The sequence below is a fragment of the Notolepis coatsorum genome, assembly GCF_963971535.1.
Source record: "Notolepis coatsorum genome assembly, chromosome: 5".
Classification (NCBI taxonomy): Eukaryota; Metazoa; Chordata; class Actinopteri; order Aulopiformes; family Paralepididae; genus Notolepis; species Notolepis coatsorum.
In genome coordinates, this window is record NC_140169.1 from 75,350,303 (window position 1) to 75,364,912 (window position 14,610).

Below are 14,610 nucleotides of genomic sequence, written 5' to 3' on the forward strand. Positions count from 1 at the left end.
GTCCACCAGTGCTGGCCCGTCCACCAGTGCTGGCCCGTCCAACAGTGCACCCCCCCGTCCCCAGGGGTGGAGCGGCAAAACAGCATCCTGGAGCGGGTCGCTTCCAGCCTGGAGCGCCTCGTCAGCATCGGCGAGTGGGTCGCTACCATGATGGCGCAGGGTTTGGCAGCGCCAGACCCACAATTGCCCCCACAATAAACATCCCTGACACCCTTTGAGTATTACTGAGTGATGTGTTTAGTTAGGTGGTTGTTGAGGTGGCTGGAGGGGTAGTGGGACACCACGCTTCTCCGCAATGTTGTGCAGGACGCAGCAGGGAATGATGATCGTACACACCTGGAAAGAATAAATAAGCCACAATAAATGACATGCAACATATGATTGTATTGGGCTGAGGTGGGCACTCATACATGTTTTAACACTGCACGGCCAAAACAATTTATCAGCTGTTGCCTTCATCCACACCTTATCCGGCTTGTACAGCAGCTTGCCACCTGCTGCGTCCAAACACATCCAGCGTCTCTTTATTGACCCAATTGTGCGCTCCACGGTGGACCGGGTGCGCGCATGGCGCTCGTTATACGCCGCCTCCTGCGCGGCGTGAGGGTTGGCGACTGGGGTCATCAGCCATGGGGCCAGTGCATATCCACGGTCTCCTAATAAAATAATAATAAATAATAATTATAAATTCTATTTGAAGAGAGAAGCTAAAGAAATGATAGATATAGTAACACAGGAAAAAGGAAAAAACAAGTAAGATGAGAAAAGGAAGCAAGGTGCTGTCCAATTGGATGAAGTGGTAACAAGAGAGTAAACAAAAAATATAAACATGCCTGTACATTGATGGAATGGTACTGCTTCCGATTAAGGTATGGGAACGGGTCTGGGGAGGGTGCCAGGATGCGCACGTGGGTGCAGTCAATAGCGCCGATGATGTTTGGCAGCCCAGCGATGGCATGGAATGCCGTCTTCACTGGGATCTGCTCTTGGGCGGAAAAGGGGAATCTGATGTGGTCAACTCCACGATGCCAGCCAAGACCCGTGGGATGCAGCGGCTGATGGAGGTCTGGGATATGCCCACCCTGTCTCCTAGCTCCCTCTGGAATGTTCCAGTTGCTAGGAAGCCCAAGGTGGACAGTACCTGGACGTGCGGTGGCACAGGGTTGGAGCGTCTGGTCTGGCTCCTCAGTGCTGGCTCCAGCGTCTCGGACAGCTCCATTAGGTACGCGTCACTCTTGGCGAAGAGATTAGCGTGGTCCCTGTACTGGCGCTCCCTATTCATTGCGCGTTCGTATATCGAGCATAATTATGCTGGACGTTACCCATAATTGTGTGTGTAAGCCTTGGGTGCAGAGTTGACCATACATTTTACGCATGGCGCGATTAATCACTGTTAATTGGATGCCAGGGTTCAATGTACATGATTGCTGTTCAAGTGCACCTGCAAGGTCAGGTTTATTTGTCACACGCAACATCATACCGGTAAGATGAGCAGTGGAATGTTTATCCACTGGCTCTTATAATGTATACAATAAGCAAATGTCCCAAACTATAAATAAGAACAACAATAAAATTATAACAGAATTATGTGGCTGATGTATTTATTTATTCCGAGTCATTTGCAGTGTGTGTAGCTATTATTTATTTTTCCGACATCAAATAACGTAATTTCTTATCATACAAATATTGTCATATTTATTTTAATTATGATTAAGTAATTAATTCCAAGGAGGCCTGTAGTGTTGACGTGAAGGAATCATATGAGAACAGTCTGTCAAGTTATAATAACATTTTTAATTAGTCAATCAATCATGAGATTTGATCGTGGGCTGAGAGCATGTTTAACTTAAGTGTGCTCCTCAGCACTCTTAAATCTGCTCTCAGCCACGATCAAATAAGATCTCAGGAATGATTGCAGGGACAGAGGAGAAGTGCTTGTGTTACTACAACATTCTATTGTTTAATAGACAGAAGTGCTTGTGTTACTACAACATTCTATTGTTTAATAGACTGTTTTTCTGACAGAATGATGGCAGGGACAGAGGAGAAGTGCTTGTGTTACTTCATTCATTTTTATTCAGAAAAAGCAATTTTTCCACAGTGCTGGGGCTCAGACGGTTTCTTTTTTTTGATAGGATTTCCCCAGCTTTTGAAAAGACCCTTTCGCAGGGCACAGATGAAGCTGGCATACATAAGTATTTAACAGCAAGTTTGTACAAGTTAGGATAGACGTTTCTTTGTCTCTCCCAGTAATCCAGCGGGTTCTCCATCCGATCAGTGTTGGGTTCTGACAGGAACTTATGGACCTCTACTGTGGCGTCTGCAGTGACACTCGGTCCCTGGGTCCTGGCCTCCTTGACTGCAGTGTCTAACGGACTCCACATATTTTTACCTAGGATAGACAAACAGGCTGTAAGTGATTGAATACAATAACACAAGTACAATGTGTCTGTCCATTACATACCTTGAGTCAGAGGCTGCGGAGCTTCCGATGATGATGAGGCGGAAGAAGAAGCAGCGCTGCTTCGAATGCATTTGGTGCATTCAACTATGAGCTTCTGCTCCGCGGTTGCTGCCTTATTAGGACTAAAGAATCCAATTTTCTTGAATCTGGGATCCAGCAGTGTCGCCAGGGTATAGATTGTCGCCATTTGTACGCCTTGAAGCATGTCCCTCAGTCGTCTCCTCATATTGTGAGCCATGGATGCACTCTCGGGAGATAGGACAGTTTCCATTTCGTCCTCCACTAAGCCGTGTAGCATCGACAGCAGCGGAATGACCTTTGAGCCGGACACTCTCTTCTCCTCAGAGAGCTCAACAGTGGCATCGTCAAATGGAGCCAGCACTCTGAGGGATTCTGCAATAATGTCATATTGTTCCTGTGAGAGTGGGGCGATGTCGGTGCGTAGGCCGGCCAGAGCTGCTCCTCCAGGTTCCCTGAGGTCATAGAGCCGCTGGAGCATGTGGTAGGTGCTGTTCCAGAGCTGCTCCTACAGGTTCCCTGAGGTCATAGAGCCGCTGGAGCCTGTGGTAGGTGCTGTTCCAGAGCTGCTCCTCCAGGTTCCCTGAGGTCATAGAGCCGCTGGAGCCTGTGGTAGGTGCTGTTCCAGAGCTGCTCCTCCAGGTTCCCTGAGGTCATAGAGCCGCTGGAGCCTGTGGTAGGTGCTGTTCCAGAGCTGCTCCTCCAGGTTCCCTGAGGTCATAGAGCCGCTGGCTGGAGCCTGTGGTAGGTGCTGTTCCAGAGCTGCTCCTCCAGGTTCCCTGAGGTCATAGAGCCGCTGGAGCCTGTGGTAGGTGCTGTTCCAGAGCTGCTCCTCCAGGTTCCCTGAGGTCATAGAGCCGCTGGAGCCTGTGGTAGGTGCTGTTCCAGAGCTGCTCCTCCAGGTTCCCTGAGGTCATAGAGCCGCTGGAGCCTGTGGTAGGTGCTGTTCCAGCGGGTCTCCACCTCTTGGATCAGCTTCAGTGTCGGCCGGCCTATTTGTTTCTGCACCTGCGTCAGTCTCTCCTATAAAATTAGCCAACAATAATTGATTAATTCAAGTGTCACTGCAGCAGCAACTTAAAAAAAAACAGCATAATTTAGAATATTGCAATGAAATAAAGAAGCTCACCTTTGCAGTGGTGCTGCTCTTAAAATAGCCCACTATCTTCCTTGCTTTGTCCCGGATCTCGGACAGCACAGGGTTCTGGTCAAGAGACTTTTTTATGATCAAATTTAAAGAATGTGCCACACATTTGCCGTGATGCAAATTAAGCTCCGTCACACAGGCAGCCATATTTGCTGCACCATCGGTCACAATGCACCTTCTCAGTAATGCCCCACTCCGACATCATTTCTGCTTTCACTCTATAGCCATATTGACAGCAGTATGTGTCTCAGGGAGATGCAGAACCCCCAAAACAACCGAATGCAAAGTGGTGCGGGCATCTATGAAATGCCCCGTCACCGCTAGATATGCATCCGTGTTGATGGAGGTCCACATATCTGATGTTAAGGCAACCGCAGTTGCCTCAGACACCATGGCTTTAGCTTTCTCCTTGGACTCCTTGTAACGGTCGTCCACCATAGCTTTCAAAGCCTAAAGGAGAGAAGAGAACAGTCTTGGAATGGCAAAGGGAAATGGGGTAGAATGCTACAGTATATGTGCTCACATACATACGCACCTGTCTTGTGGGGAGAACATAGGTAGGATTCAAAGCTCCAACCAGCTTTCTGAACCCTTTGTCCTCCACAACACTAAAGGGCTGGGAATCCTCAATGACCATATTGACCAATGCCTCATCCACACCCTTCTTCTCTCCTGATGACAAAAACAAAAGCAGTATTAAATTACAGATGTCATTAATTACTCACATTTAAAATATAAATGACTGTTGTCTAATACAAACGTACTGTAGCAGGGTGTATGCTGTCTCATCATTGCATTCTAAAATGGTTTACCTGAGCTTGGTCCACCTTGGTTGGTGTCCTTGCTCTCATGCACGGCTCTATAATGCCTCAGCATGGATGAGGTGTTGTTGTTGTATCCAGAGTCCTTGGAACACAACTTACACTTCACCTTTTAAAATACAAAAACATTGAAGAAATAAATTAGAACAAGGCATACACTGTTATAATAATAATACAACGTTATATTAGCAGTGCACCTGTCATACAGAAACTGCAGCTCAAAGTGCTTCACAACAGAAAAAAGACAGTTTCACATTAGGGTCTAACATCCCAAAAGGCCACCTTGTTTATGGTTTGGTTCAGTTTAAAAAATAGACAATAAAAAGAGTAAGATAGAATAGACACTGACAGCGTAAAATAGTGCAATACTATGTGCATACAGATGATACAGCATACCTTATTAGGAGCGATCAGCTCGAATAGTCCCATGCAGGGGACAAGAATCGCCTCTTTGGTGCTGGCTCCATCACAAAAAAAGAAGTAAGTCAGCAAAGCAAGAAGCAAAATCGTCCGCGAAAAAAGAAGTTTGCAAAAAAAGCAGTTAGAAAAAAAAGAGCAAAACAAGCAGCAAACAAACACGTAACGATGTCCTATGTGCACACAAGTGTGAAGGGACATTACGTTTCCTTTCCATCTTATACACTTGAGTCGACTTCACATTTCGCGCGAATCGCGAAGCCATTTCCGGAATCAGTGGCGCGGGGTGGGGCTTCGGGGGCGGTACCCCCCGGACCGAGGCTTCGGACGTCATCAGTACGTCACCTGGTACGCGCTTCGATACAGGCTCCACTTAAAAAAAGCTGGATTGCGCGACACAAGCTCCGGAGCCTCGCTTCAAACGTCACATCACTACATTCTAATATGATTAATGTTTATTAGGATAAGGATTCTCGGTCAAAATGGCAGAGCTAGCGTCAAAACAAGCTGCTGGACATCCTTCTGAAAGCCAAGATATAAAGTTACAAAGAGCAGGTTTGTGTTTTCATAATGTTTTGCAGATGATTTGACAGGTTGCAGTTGAACACTGCGGTCAAGTGAGCCGTCTTTTGCTTTTGCGTGGTCAAATCAGCCGCTCTTGTTTTTCGAGTGCGCGATTAGTTCCAGGTTTACGGTAATGCATTAAAACAAGCCTGGGACGCTGTTGTAATGAACCGACGTGACTTTTGAACACAGTCTCACAAGTAGATCTTACAGAAATACTTAATATGACATTGAATACGCATCGAATCAATAGGACGTTTAGTCGAATCAATAGGACGTTTCGTATGTGCAGTATTATTGAACATCGAATCAATAGGACGCGCAGTATATTCGACCACTAAAGCTACAGACAATTCCACAGAGGAACACTTCCGGTGAGGATTTCAAAGTAAAGGATGGCATGTGGTTAATTTCTATTATTTCATAAGTAGTTTATTACACTGCCATGTTTGTACTTAATACTTCTCAAGACTACTTGCACAAATAATATTAACTACTTTTACTGTGTACTTTGTGAGTAATTTGAGTTTCAAAGTTCTCAGAATCAGCATTTCGACTAACTTTGATGTTGGATAAAAAATGATTTCCCCATAAGCAGTTTATGAAACTGCCATGGTTGTACTTAGTACTTCTTAGACTACCTGTACAAATTATATGAAATATCTTTACTGTGTACTTTTTGAGTAATTTCAGTTTCAAAGTCCTCAGAATCAGCATTTTCGACTAACTTTGATGTTGGATAAAAAAATATTTTCCCAAAAGCAGTTTATGAAACTTCCATGGTTGTACTTAGTACTTCTTAGACTACCTGTACAAATTATATGAAATATTTTACTTTTTGAGTAATTTCAGTTTCAAAGTCCTCAGAATCAGCATTTTCGACTAACTTTGATGTGGGATAAAAAAATATTTTCCCATAAGCAGTTTATGAAACTTCCATGGTTGTACTTAGTACTAATTAGACTACCTGTACAAATTATATGAAATACTTTTACTGTGTACTTTTTGAGTAATTTCAGTTTCAAAGTCCCCAGAATCAGCATTTTCGACTAACTTTGATGTGGGATAAAAACATATTTCCCATAAGCAGTTTATGAAACTTTCATGGTTGTACTTAGTACTTCTTAGACTACCTGTACAAATTATATGAAATATTTTTTACTGTGTACTTTTTGAGTAATTTGAGTTTCAAAGTCTACCTTTCTTACAACTTGCGTTTGCAGAATACCAGCACATCATCTACAAAGGACGAAGAGAAGCCGAAATACTCCACACAAGGAATGGAGAAAACTCAGAAACAGCCAAAAAAAACGGCAGTTCAAAAATTTGCATTGGACAAATGTGATTGCAAAAGGCATCCGAAGTGTCCATCCATACTGTAGTTTTGGTTTCAAAAGGCACAGTGTGAAAATGATAGGCTCAATTACAAAAACGCCACTGTTTGCCTGCACTGGGTACTGCCGTTTTGATGACTGTCAGGTTGAAGTTAATGTCAAAGTGGAAAGTGAGTCGTCCCTCAAGGCTGTTGTCTGCTTCCAGGGGGGCATTGTGCGGCACAGCCTTCAACAGCTGGTGAGAAATCCAGTAAAAGGATGCTCCCCTGTCCCTGTTGCCACATATGTTACCTGTGAACACACCACAGCATCGATAACCTACTTCCTTGGCTCTTTCATCACAGACTGTGTCAAACAACATGGGCCAAGAATTTGCAGAAGACCATGTTATGCTCCTTTGTGATGGCTCTGTAGTTTTGATGCAGGCAATGGCGCATAATCTATGTGGCCTTAGTCTCAACGAACTGCTATCACAATATTATCAAATTGTGACGGGACAAGGAAAGGAGCATGCACTTGCACTTCCTATCCTACATAGATGCCTGAGCCATGTCATGAAAAACGCAAAGGACCTCTGCAAAAAACAGTGAGTGATGTCTTCAACTGAATATGATTTAGTTATATTTTAGTTTAGAGTACTGGCATTGTAATAATATTAATTCTGTAAATTCTTCCTCACAGTGCCCCGAAACACTATCATCTGTGCATGCATGTCTTCGGGCTGATGACCCAGACTACTACTCTAAAAGGACTGGATCAAGTAGTAGTTAGTGCCACCGTGCTGCTGGCAAGTCCATGCAGTGGGGAAAATGTTGAGAAACATTTTAAAGACCTTCAGACGCTTTTGACAGCAGTTGTGCAGCCAGTCATTGATGATTCAGGCATTGCTGAGGAAGACTTTGTGGTAGGTAATCCTTTGTAGAATTGTAAAATAAAATTGAATAATGGATTAGTTGTCAACTATTAAATTAATCGCCAACTATTTCAAAAATCTGTTTTAGTATATTATCTAAAAGTTAATATTCTCTGATTCCAGCTTCTTAAATGTGAATATTCTATGCTACATTTACTCCTTTATGACAGTACATTGAATAGCTTTGAGTTGTGGACAAAACAAGACATTTGAGTATGTCATGTTGGACTTTGGGAAACACTGATTTTCTGAGATTTTATAGACCAAGCAACTAATCGATTAATCAAGAAAATTGTTGACAGATTAATTGACAATGAAAATAATTGTTATTTGCAGCCCTAATGTTTGTGTTTTTCTGGGTGCTTTGAGTATTTCCTTTTTGTGAGTTATGCCTAAATAGGTATAAGCGTATGGACTTTTTTCCTTTGTAGAAATGTTCAGCAGATATGAATTTGTTGTAACTGCAGTCCATGAAAATACAAAATACACAATTACACAAATAATTATAATATTGTAAGTAACATCTGGTTTAGTACTAAAAAATGCACCAAAATACAAAACAATTACATGAATGTGATTATGTGTCTTACAGAATGATTTGGGCCCAACACCGTTTGACTACCACTTTAAGGATGTCATCCAGCAGGCACCATTGGATGAAGTTGGAGAGCCAAATGAGTACTTGTGCCCAAACTTTATCCCCAAGCTGCTCAAGTACTTTCTGCCTCAGGCTGCTCTGTGGTCAAGACTACTACTGGGTTAGTTAGCTTCCTCTTCTTCATGTATGTTTTCATTTTAAGCTTGTTTTTCCTATTATTAAAGTTAGATGCTTCTATGGCAGGTGACCTCGGACGCCCTTTTATGAAAAACTGTCAAAGAGGTTCAAGAGAGTTGCCCAGAAATCAACACAGGTAAACTTGAACAAAAAAACATAATTACAGCCAACCACAACTTTATGACATGGCTGATATCCATACAGTTGTAGGCACAATAATTCACCAAAGAGCTGTTATTTAACAGAATTACACTAAAGACAACATGACCCAGGGGATTATGGAGAAGAGCCAGTGGGATCTTAAAAAGATTCGCTTTCAGCAGAAGAGGCTCACAAGACTGGATGACTTTGTGCACACATACAAGGCCATGCACAACGCACTGTTGAGAGAATACAAAGACACTCTGAAGACAAAGAACAAGGTATGATATTTTGGCAAAGTCTTTACTTATTGTAATTGCCTTTCTCTGTCATCGCTGTCCTTGTTTGAGGGATCATAATGTGATCAAACTAATTACTTTGATCAAAGTTTTATATTTTCAGTTCTGTCACTTTGAACATGTTTTTGCAGAAATTGACACTACATATGTGTAACATAGTAGCTGATGTGAAAGTATATATTTAACTACTATATGTAATATTTATGCTTCTGCTACATATATATATATATTCTTATATTTATTTCAGTCGCTTGATTATTATACAAGTTTAAAGTATAAAATAGTCAATGATGTTAAAAGATAAGTCATTCGTTTCTAAATGATCAATTTTCAGTTAATTTTTTAGGGGAAAAGTGATGAGGGCTGGTTGTTGACACAGCATGTAGTTTGTCATGTACATTCTTCAAGTTGTGTTAATTACCTCATTACAAGTATTAGTTATTAATAGTTTGATCCTTTTTATTGAAATATCAATTCAATTTAGTAATTTTATTGGCAAAAACGATGTAGCGCAGAATAGATGACAAGTGTGATTCTGTGTGTTGGTGTGTAGATGGCAAGAGCAGTGATGGAGGTCTTTCCTGCATTACCAGTTATGTCCTTTGGGACATCCAAAAAGGAGATGGCTTGTGAGAGGAGAAAGTGTGCACTTTCAATACTCAATGGTTCAGGTTTGTAAGTCATTTGTCCTGCTTTATGTTATGGTTCTTAGTTAGTTGTTATGGAAATAATGATCTTCTATTAATCCAATGCAATCAAACAAATCTACAATAACTACAGCCTGTAAAATTGCCTTTGAGTCCACACACTACAGCATTTATAGCCTACAGCATCATAGATTTTAAGCACAGGGCCCAAACCAAATATCCCATACATATCTCACTTGAACCCATAACTTATATTAATTTTACTTATATTGAGACATTAACAGTTGAAGAATAACTTTTTTTCCTGCTGCAATAAGGAATGTGGACACTGGACACTTAACCTGTCACGGTTTGTATCAGGAGAGCAGGGAAGAGGAAACGAATACAGATTGTTCCAGGCATCCAGGAACAGTTTATAGGTGGTTTATTGAAAAAATAACAGAAGCTTGATTGATTGATTGAAAAGTTTATTAACAGATTGCAGAATGGGTACAGTACAGCTCAATACATACAGGGGGGTTATGGGGATGCAGACCAGAGAAAGACTTTCGTCTTGTTTACATCAGGTTCCCCCATTTTCAATTCATCATAACATATATGACATACATGACATACAGATAGACAGTACTGCTACATCTATACATTTATGACATACCAGATTTGCAAATACAGTACTGTTTGTGATACAAAAGTGTCCAGAAAAAGAGTGTATATACATTTGACGTAGAAACTGTACATTGGAGGAGGTTGGGTGGGTGGGGTGGGGTTGGGTGGGTGGGTGGGGGCTGTACATTGGAGGGGGGGGGGGGGGGGGGTTGGGGTAGGGGGGACACACACACTGTACAATGTACATTGGAATACTGACAAAGCCATACTTGGTAATTTGCTGTACAACTGGGTTAAGACATTTGTAGGGGCCAGTTTCGAATTGCAGTCTCCCGTAGGTGTTCTTTGAGAGTGTTGCTTACAGGCAGAGTGGCAGGAGGCATGGGAGAAATATGGAACACAAAACAGGGCTTAGAGTGAAACAGTGACAAATATTAATTCCTGCATTTCTTTATTTGTTGCATACAGGTCATTGCCTAGTAATGTTTACAATATTACGGATTGTTTATGTATGTCTGCTTATATGTTGTTCTGTTCTGATAACTGTATACATATACAGTATGTCTAAATAACATATTTTCTTTTCCTGCAGTGTTTCAAATGGAGGACAACTGTGCAATGTGTTCTGCCTCAAAGCCCCCAGGATCTGGGCCTCCCACTACAGATTGGGTGAGTGTTTGTCGTAGTGTATAGTGTGTCTAATCAATTCTAATCAAATTCTATTTATGATATTAGATGTATTTACAAAACTGTTGAGTCACTGGGTCTATCCAGATCAGGCGGTCCAGTGAAAATGCTGCAGGGCCATGCTTCGATTTCTACTTTTCAGCGCATGGCGAATAATTTTTTTACGGCAACCTCGTGCGTCGCCCCTGCTGCAGCCCACACACATTAACTCTATTCAAAATGACTGTGGAACCGATATAAATTGATTTACTAACAAAACAGTCAAGACAACTTCTCTCAGATAAATGGTAATGTATATACATTGTTTACACATATAATGAACAGAGAGAATATAAAATGTGATGAGTAGTGGAATAGGGATACTGACAATTCTAATCATGTCTAATAGCAACATATTAAATTAAAGTGTAACTTCACCCCAGGTTTGAGCCTAAGTCCACATGATGACAATAGCCTCAATGCAGCGTTGACAAATATGACAAAGCTACATTAGCTTGGAAAATAGCAATATGGGGCACTGAATTAGCACACCCCGCGATTCCTCCACCTCACTCTACGCCGCTGGGAGACTGATGGTACATGTCCACCAGATCAGGCCTCGAAACCAAATTATACCTTGAGGCAACACTCCTAATGGAAAACTGACCACTTGGAGAGAGGTTTGTGTGTGTTATCTGCTGTTGTCCTCTTTCACACACCAACATCCTGTAAGTCACTATCAAAATATGGGAAGCAGGGAGAAGCAGGTCGTATGCAATACATAACTGACCAATGAATAATAAAAGGTAACTACATTATAGTGATGCAACATGGGGTTTTCCCAGAACTATAAATCTTCTATACCTATAACTACCTAAAACACATTTCTATTTGAAAAACTGAAAATTTAGACATAATATACTTATTTTCTGATATTATTAAACTGGTGTTTGAGGCGAGTATGCTACAGACTATAGCTACATGTAATAAAGTTGACATGAATCTAATTTTGCCAAAATTATTCTCTATTGCACTGCATTACTTCATCATTTCCGATGACAAGATGTATCAGATTTGATGGTCACTCATTTCATTTTACAGCTACAGTGTGGCACCTGTGAAAGATGGTTCCATGAGCAGTGCCTGGGGGTGAATCAGGACCAACTCCAAGAAGCCAGGGCAAGCAATTGGAATTGCTGTCTCTGCAACTAGGGCAGAAGAATTAAGAAAAAGGGGGGAAAATCTGTGTTGACAGAGTCACATGGGGAGCAATAACTGGTCATGACGACGAGGTCTTCTTTAGCCTTAACTGGCGTGGTTTATTTCATATGTACATTTGCACCACTAGACCTGCTCTCCATGAGAGCTAGAGAGAGAGAGAGAGAGAGAGAGGGGCAGTGAACAATCCCTTATACTTGATACCTGACGTCAGTTACAATAGCTGCGTCTCCTTACGCTTATAGCGCCCTCTTACTGTGGAACAGTTAAAGTGCAGTTACATGCAAACATTAATACTGTACTTACACTTAACAATCTGTTTGCCTGTTTTTGTCATACATACACAATCACTGAATGACAGTGTTTCATTTGATAAGCTTTCATTTTTTGTTTTTAATATTTGCTCATCTCCTATGCTTATCTATGTAGTTTAGTTGGATATTCATATTTTAATTATTGGCATGACTACTTACTTTTAGTAGAATGTATATATATAGTTAAAGGTGTTCATATTCATTTTATTGTCAAATATATGTTATAAGTATCTAAGTTTATTGATATTATAAATGTAAATAGTAATTTTGTATTTCAAATACATCATGCTAATTTCAAAGATGCTTGTATGTGTGTGTTTATTGCAACATCAAAGCAACCTTAGGTAAGTTGAACATCAAAAGCCAAAACAAAAGTTAAAAAACAAACTATAAAAACTCTAATATTGGCACGTGCTACTAGTTATACTGTTTTAAAGGTAAAAGTTAAAATATCTTCTTGCAATACATCCAAAAATAATTTTCACTGTGTTTCGTGAAATTTTGACAATGCAGTCTAAAAGTATAATGAACCAACCCTGTTCATTTGTGCTAGATAATCAAAAACAAAACATGTCATTCCACAACTACATGTTCATGACTTTTTGCTAAAACTATTGTATTGATTCAATCATTTAGAATTGCAATGTCATTGTGAAATAGAAATGTTCATCATATTTTTTTATTCAGCACAAAATCAAGACAGTACAGATATGCAGATATACTTTACAACACGTTTAACATCATGTCTGTACCGAGACTGCTATGCTTGGGGAAGGGGCGTGGGGGAAACATAAAAAGAAAAGAAAAAACAGGTACACCAGAATTTGCAGATAAAAAAATACAGTACTGTTTGAGTCCAGAAAAGAGAGTATATACATTTGACGTAAAAAAGACGTACATTGGAGGAGGTTGGGTAGGTGGGGTGGAGTCGTGGGGGGGGGGGGGGGGGGGGGTTTGGTTAGGCGGGGTGGGTGGGGAACACTACAAGCAAAACTGTACATTGGTAAGTATTACTGGTGAGATAAATCAAACACATTTTTAAAAGAAAATGACAATCAAATGGGAAATAAGATAGAAACTAATAAGATGAAAATAAATATAATGCAGTGCCTTTATAGCCCTATACGCTCTATACAAGCCCACTTTATATCGAACTGTTCACCTTGCAACCTGATCAGATGAGTCATCCTCTCCATGTCCTGAATTTCTTTAACTTTGTTTAGCCATTGGTTATGTGTTGGGGGACTGGGCTTCAACCAATTAATTGTGATAATTTTCTTGGCAGCAGTTAACAGTATTTGAAGAAGATACACACTTTTCCTTCCCTCAATGCCCTCCGGTATGACTCCGAGGATGGCAGTTTTGAAATCTTGTGGGATGTCCATGTCGAATACTTTTTTTTACATCCCTGAATGCAAAAAGTCCAAAAGCAGGACAACAGTAAGATTTTGGTGGGACAAAGTGGGCCAGATAGATAATGTAAATTTTTGTATTCGAATAACTCGTCTTCACCGAATAGATTAAGGTTAAATCAAAATAAATACAAATTAAATACAGAATTATATCTCTCCACATTCATCTTGGCACTGGCAGCCGGCTTGTTACCACCTAACATCTGTTTTAAATATTCAAACTTTATCACTTGACAGGAATGTCTTGTGTTCGATTTTTTTTTTTTGCTTCGAAAAGAGGGCATCCTCTCAATATGTGGGACGCGGTCTCAAATGGTGGGACAGTACAACCAAAAGGGGGACACCTGGTCACCCTACCCAGAAGTGACATAATTTTGGGCATGTCCAGAAAATGTATGGTTAATTTGTTCACCACATCCCCTCCAGCATTGGCTTGTGGGAGTTGTACCTGCTTTAGCAGTCAATAAGGGGGTCTTGAAAAACATACTAATGACCTTCCATTTATATTCTCTCCAGGAGTTAGAATTAGTCACCTTATGTAGTTCAGTACAAACATCGAACCACTCCTCTTCTTGTGAGATCTCCTGTTGGAGCTCAGCCTCCCACTTCAACTTAATGTATAGCGAGTCGTTGGGGTTCATTGATATTAGGTTTTGATATAATTTAGAACGAATTTTTTGTTTTGAAGCATAAATTTGTATATTAGCTATAAAGCGTTCTATTAGAGAAGGGTGTCGAATTTTTTGTCCCAATCTTCCTGGTTTTCAAAAAAATTCCTTAATTGGAGACATCTGAAAAAGTCAGTACTAGGAAGGCTAAACTCCACTCTGAGTTGTTGGAAGGATTTAAGCTGG